Raw genomic sequence first — 6,802 nt, 5'->3', positions numbered from 1 at the left:
GGTTTGTTTTGCACTTAACAAAATAATTTGTTTTTGAAAAAAGAAAGTTACACTGAGTTTTCATTGAAATCTTAGTACATGCTTTGTTTTTGTCCTGTGTGAAGATATTGGAAAAAGGAACATCTCCAGAGACCTTGAAAGACGCTGTTTCAATGAACACTTCAGGAATTTCAGAGGGAAATACCTCCATTAGCAGCAGGATTTCCACTGTACAAATTAGCTTTCATAAGGAACAACAGTTTCATGTCTTAGAAGATTAAATGTTGATATCTGTTCAGATTATTTTTCTTGGGAATTTAGCCATCAGTGGGAATGTTGTTTTAGGTTGAAATTGCTCTTAATAAAGCTTGTGTCCATGAAGCCACAGTGAAACCTGAAGAAGTGCGTCTGCAGGAGGACGTCCAGCTCAGCAGCAAGAAGAGGGTAAGAAACATTCCTCACCCCAGAGATGCTTACCTCAGAGAGCTGAGCATCACCTGTGTCGGTGTCTGTGCTGTAACGCACATAAAGCAGATGACCCGTCTTAGCCGTTTCCAAGTGTACGATCCTCTTGTGTTACGTACATTCACGTTGCTGGGCATCAGTACTTCCTGAACGTCTTTTCTCACATCTGTCTTGCAGCCAAGCATTTTGAAGACCAGATCTGAGGGTCTGATGCAGAGCGCCATGATGACTGAGGAATGCAACCTGGAAGGTATGTTGCTTGTTGGGAAGAAAACTTCATATGCAGGCTTCCTGGGAGATGTTGTGGCTTCAGTTCTAGACCCCTAGAATAAACTAAATATCATAGTAAAGAGAGTGAAATGATTTTTTTTGGCTATCCAGTGCATGTAACAGTTATGTTTACACTACACTGTAGCCTATTAAGTGAGCAATACCACTATGTCTAAAAACCCCAATGTTCATAACTTTATGAAAATATACTTTCTTACTAAAAACTACTATCCACCATCAGAGCCTTCAGTAAGGTGTTATCTTTTTATTGGTGGTTGGTCTGGAATTGATGTTGGTGGCTGCTGACCGATCATTGTGGCGGTTGCTGAAGATTGGTGTGGCTTTTGCAACTTCTTAACATAAGACCACAATGAAGTTTGCCACAGGGTAACTCTCCCTTTCAGGAACAAGTCCTCCAGGAGACAAAGCTAAAGCTTCGTAGCAGGCAATGCTGTTTGATACATTTTACACACAGGAGAACTTCTTTCCAAATTGGAGTCAGTCCTCTCAAACCCTGCAGTAGTTTATCAGCCAAGTTCACGCACTTTTCTGAGTCCTTTGTTATTTCAACCTTCTTCACAGCACCTTCACCAGTAGATTCCATCTCAAGAAACCAATTTCTTTGCTCGTCCATAAGAAGCAGCTCCTCGTTCGTGCACATTTTATCATGAGGTTGCAGCCAGTCAGTCATGTCCTCAGGCTCCACTTCTAACTCTAGTTATCTTGCTGTTTTCAGCACATCTGCAGTTCCTTCCTGCACTGAAGTCTTGATCACCTCAAAGTCATGCATCAGAATTGGAATATGTTCCTTCCAGACCCTGGTTCATGTTGATATTTTCACTTCCCATGAATCATGAATTTTCTTAATGGCAACTAAAATGATGAGTCCTTTTCAGAAAGTTTTCCATTTACTTGCCCAGACCCATCAGTGGTATCACTATCTGTGGCAGCTAAAGCCTCCCAAAGTGTATTTCTTAAAATTAGACTTAAAAGTCATAATTACTCCTGATCCATGGGCTGCAGAATGGATGTCGTGTTAAGCATGGAAACAGCATTCATCTCATGCATCTCCATCAGAGTTCCTGGGTGACTGGTGCATTGTCCATGAGCAGTAATATTTTGAAAGATATGTTTTTTTTGGTATATTTTGTTTTTTTCCCTGAGCAGTAGGTCTCAACGGTGGACTAAAATACTCATGTTGTAAATATATGTGCTGTCATCCAGGCTTTGTTTCATCTATAGAGCACAGAGTAGATTTCCCATGATTCTCACAGGACAGAGGATTTTCAGAATGTTAAATGAGCATTGGCTGTGGTAGCCCCTCACAGGAAAACCAGCCTGTCCATTGAAGCCTTGATGCCAGGCGCTGACTTCTCCTCTCCAGCTGTGACGGTGCTGGGTGGCCTCCCCTTGCAGGTCTCTGCACTGAAAACCTGTTGTTTAGTGGCGCCACCTTCATTAGCTGTCTTAGCTTTAGCTTCATCTCCTGGAGGACTTGCAGCAGCTCTGGGTCCGCTCTTCCCGCCTTACCTTGCACAGGTATGCAGTGGAAATGGAATCTTGCCTTAAACTTCATGGGCCAACCCCTGCTGGCTTCACACTTTTCTTTTGTAGCCATTTCATCTCTCTCAGGGCTTGTAGAATTGCTGAGAATTAGGGACTTCCGCTGGATTAGGCTGTGTCTTAAAGGAATGTCATGCCTGTTTTAATTAAAATGATAAATATGAAATATTTCAGGAACTACCAAAATGTGACACAGAGATAAGAAATGAGCAAATGTTGCCAGAAAAATTGTCACTGATAGAATTGCTGGACTCAGGTTTGTTACAAATCTTCAATTTGTTTAAAAATATGCATTACTGGGGAGGGCAATAAAATGAAACATGCCTGTAATAGAAATGAGTTTGCACTGGGAAGGCAAAAAGTGGATTCCTGACTTCAGGATTCTCTCCTTTCTCCACTCCCCAGCACAGCCAAGCTCGAGTGAACATGTGCATACACAAAACCAGTTGTTTTATGTTTATGGAGCATAAAAAGAAAATGCAAGGCCACCATGCTGCATCAGGATCTCTGAAAGGAGAGGAAGCCAATTTCCAAAGGCAGGTGAAGAAAGTATGCTTCTTTGATGAAATCGGTGGTCAGAGAAATATGGACACTGAAGAGTAAGACGTTCCCATGTTAATTATGACAAATAATGTGTGAATGAGTGTGTGGAATTATGTGGATATTGTAATATGTTTCAGAATATTTACCACCATATTTTCTTTACCACATTCAATCAGTACAAATTTGCATTTTTTTCAACCTTGATTTCTGTTATCTGCTGCTTCTGTTCATTCTAACTGGTTACCAGAGTCTTGTTTGTATTTAGTTTGAGATTTTAGTGGATTCCTGGACCAGATTTAGTCACTTCATTATCTGGATCCCCCTAGGTCCATTTTTATTGTCCTTAGGTTTCAACCACATCGAAGTGTCATGACCTGCCTTGTGTCTATCATTTTTATTAAACCCTAGACATTGGGTAGAAAATAGAGAAAATTTGAGGCCTCGTGTGAGGTTCACTTGCTGCAGAGAAGGTGGGCGTTACAGCTGACAGGTGATCAGGGCGCAAGCAGGGCTGCATCCTGTTAACCCAGTTAGCAGCTGAGATCCATCAGTGCAGCCAGCCCTCCTGAGGCCCGTGTGTCTCCTGTCCACCTTTGTTCCTGGCACGTAGCTCTCGTGGATCCCAGCTAAGGCCTGTGGGTCACTCTAGGGATCGCCTTTGCTGATGGGCCGTGAGCTCCAGCTGCCTGACTGCGGTGCCTGTGCATGGGGGGGCACCGGCTGCCGGGCTTCTCTGCACCTCAGTGGTTTCCTCTGCAGTTACCGGGTGACCCCTGGGGAATGTGGGCCCAGTCCTGGGCTTCCTTCTTCTCCATCTTGGCCTTATGTCCCTTCCTGGCTTGTTAGCTATTTGGTACATTCAATCATGGAATTCATAATTTGTCCAGGATTTCCTGTCATTCTCAGGGGGAGGTCATGGACATCACACCCATTAACTCGCTTTCAAAAACAAACATTTCCTTATATTTCCTAAAAGATCAGGTTTTGCTCCAGGCTTTGACTGAAATCAGGGCTTTCTATGGGAGAAATCAAACAAGTTATGAACGCTTGCTTCACCCTAATGTGTTTGGTTGTGATGACTTGGTCGGACCCCAATTCCCACGTTGAAACATAGTGAGCTCATGCTGTCCCAGTCACAGGAACCTGTGCCTGTGGTGGGAGGCACAGAGCACCCCTCACGTGGGATTTTCATGTTTGTTTATGCACAAATGAGTAGGGGTGGGGACGCTGAAGGGAAGCCCAGATACAAAACACTTGCCAGAGGCCCGAGTGTAATGTTTTCATATCTACTAGTGGGGGCCTTTAATTCTTTCCTCTGTATCTGTCAGTCTGAGCATTTATGGGGAAGGGCAAAAGGAACATTGAATTCTTCCCTTCCAGTTTCTGGGAGGGAAAGTGGCAGAATTTCACAGAATTTCTTTCCCCTCTCAGGAAGGTGGACATGAATGGATGTGAGCTGGTGGGAAAGCAGCAGCTGTTGGCAGCAGAGGAGAAGGTGAAACTGGCTGAAGAGGAGACACGACAGTACAAGCGAGTTCAGCTCCTCCACACCTGCGGCTCTGAAAACCACTGCTGGATTTTTTGAAAACTTTTCTAAAATGTTTAGACACAACATCATACACAGACCAAAACAAATGTTCAGAAGATATTTGATACATGCTTCACACAGGAGAAAAAGTGTTAAGTTTTACACATGTTAAGTTAAAGGTTTAACTTCACAAAATATTAAGTTGCTAAGAATTTCCTGGCCCCCAGTGCTGGCCAGACTGTGTGGAAGGATGGCTCACAGAGCTGTTTCTGAAGGTGCTAGAAACTGTTCTCAACCTGAGGACAGCAGTTGGGTGTAGCGTCAGTCACACTAAGAAACATGCCCGTGCCACTGGGGAGACCCACTTGTAGGAAGTAGGGTAAGGATATAAGGAAAGGAAGAACCAAGCTTTGTGATGAAAGATACTCAGCACAGGACACGTGAGGGAAACGCTGAGAACGAGAGAGGGAATTGTGTCTGCACAGAACCCGGCAGGCGTTCAGTAACAGTGACAGGAGGAGTGGCTGCAGCGACAGCTTTGCACCCGCTGTGCAGCTACAGCCGTGTGCAGCATGCCTTGTGCGCTTAGAGGATGTGTGTGAGTGTGCAGTGCAGCTAACGTGGACTGGGGCAGGCTATTTAGCATCATACCCTGCATTGTGATTTCTCTGATGAAACAATTCATAACTCATAGGAGAAGATTTGAAGAATGTCACAGGCAAATGCGGGAAGCAGAGATCACTTGGAGACACCAGGTAACCTGCCTTCCTCCTGACACACCGAGTCCTCAGCACCTGATGCAGACAGTTACCGTGGCCCTGAGAACCCCTCGCCATGGGGTTTCTTGATGTGTTGACTTTTTCAGGTCGCTCTTGCCGAGAAAAAGGCCCAAGACAGCTCGGTAAGAATTTGTTTCCTTCCCTTTGTGCACAGTCAGCCACAACTGAACGTGAATGTGTTTTTCTCCCACAGCTCAGGCCTCAGGAGCTGGAGAGGGAAAACTCTGAGTTGAGAAGGGAAAACTGAGTTGAGAAGGGAAAATGCTGAGTTGAGAAGGGAAGATGCCCACCTGAAACAGAGGTACAGAATTTTGACACAATTTTACGGGTGTTTTGAGATTTTTAAGGACTGGTTGTTTTGTGTCTGGTAGAGGAGTTGGTGGTGAGATTCGTACTGAAGCCATTCTTTATCTTTAAGACTGGATGCAGTCTGCAGAGAGAGGCAGGCAGAGGAGTACATGAGGCAGGAGCCCACCCCAGGAGGACCGTACAGGCTGCACCCCCCCCGAGAGGTAAGGAGCGCACTGTGAAGTGCGGCAGCCCCATTTCTGCAGCAGAAGCTGCCCAGTGGGCTACTTGTCCCCGTGGGTTGTTGTCGGGTTTCCTGGACACCACACACTCACTGTGGGGAACAGGTTCTCCACTGGGTGACAAGATGCTGTTTTCCTCACGCACCACCAGCCAGCAGGGCTCTGTCCCCTGTGAGAGGTGGAGCTCACGCCCCTCCAGGGACTGCGGGCCGCCCCCGAGGCTCTTGGTTGGCTGGCATGGCTGGTGTGGCTGGCGTGGCTGGTTTCTGTGCGCTAGAAGACATGAGTGTTAGCCCCCTCTTCCCGCCTGGACACAGTGTTGAAGGCTGAATTCTTTTCTCATTTCAGAAAAATAACATGCACGACGTTTTAGAATGAAGGCGGTATGTCATAAAGAGAAAAACATTTTTCTTCATTTGCCTCGGTGGATAAACATTCTATTCAAGATCTGCTTTAAGGCAGCAGGCATTTCTTCACTAATTTTGCAGGTCCCTTAGTTCTTATAAAAAAGCTTGCGCAGTGGCCTAGAGTAGCTAGTTAGTAAGTGACATGACTACGTAGTCTCCCTCTTCAGTTATACGTGTAACTCTAAAGTCTCCCACCAGCTTCTCTGTATAACTCACCATTCTTTTGCCGATTATTACAACATGAGTCATTCTAAGGCCACTTCTTTCATAAATGTTTACGTGACATCTGGTCACTTGTATAAGACATGTCCTGTCAGGCAGAAGGCTTTTAACAGTTTACCAACAGGCTGAGGAGGAAGAGGTAGAGCCCACGGTCAGGATTTGTTCATATCCTTCCTATGGAAGACTCTTCTTACTTTAACGTGTAACCTGTGTACAGACTGCTTTGCCCTGAAGTGCGCTGTGAGTCCCCTGTGTCAGTGCCGGTTGCCAGGGATCTGAGCCCTGAGCTCCCATCCAGGGTGATTCACTATGAAAACACCTGAAGCAGGGCTCTGAGGCATCCTCGTCAAGGGTTAGGGGTCCAGTCTCCCCTCGTCCTCGGGGCCACCTGAGACATGAGGGAGACCCGCGGCCTCTGTGCAGAGCCTGGGGTGCAGGCGGGAGTGAGAGATCCTGGGGGAGGGCACGGACGGGTCGTGCTTCCCCCGCACGGCCTCTGTCAGAGAGAATCAGCCA

General features: G+C 46.0%; 1 long non-coding RNA gene across 1 annotated transcript; it reads left to right on the top strand.

Moving 5' to 3' along the window:
• Positions 1 to 46: 46 nt before the first annotated feature.
• LOC141573807 (uncharacterized) lies at positions 47 to 2,956 on the top strand. The gene is made up of 3 exons (XR_012500137.1): positions 47 to 423; positions 622 to 694; positions 1,451 to 2,956. It is a non-coding gene; the product is annotated as an uncharacterized LOC141573807 (long non-coding RNA).
• The last annotated feature ends 3,846 nt before the right edge of the window (positions 2,957 to 6,802 follow it).

Source organism: Camelus bactrianus, chromosome 17, assembly GCF_048773025.1.
Source record: "Camelus bactrianus isolate YW-2024 breed Bactrian camel chromosome 17, ASM4877302v1, whole genome shotgun sequence".
Lineage (NCBI taxonomy): Eukaryota > Metazoa > Chordata > Mammalia > Artiodactyla > Camelidae > Camelus > Camelus bactrianus.
The sequence above is the reverse complement of the archived record's forward strand: the minus strand, read 5'-3'. Positions and strand labels throughout refer to the sequence as shown.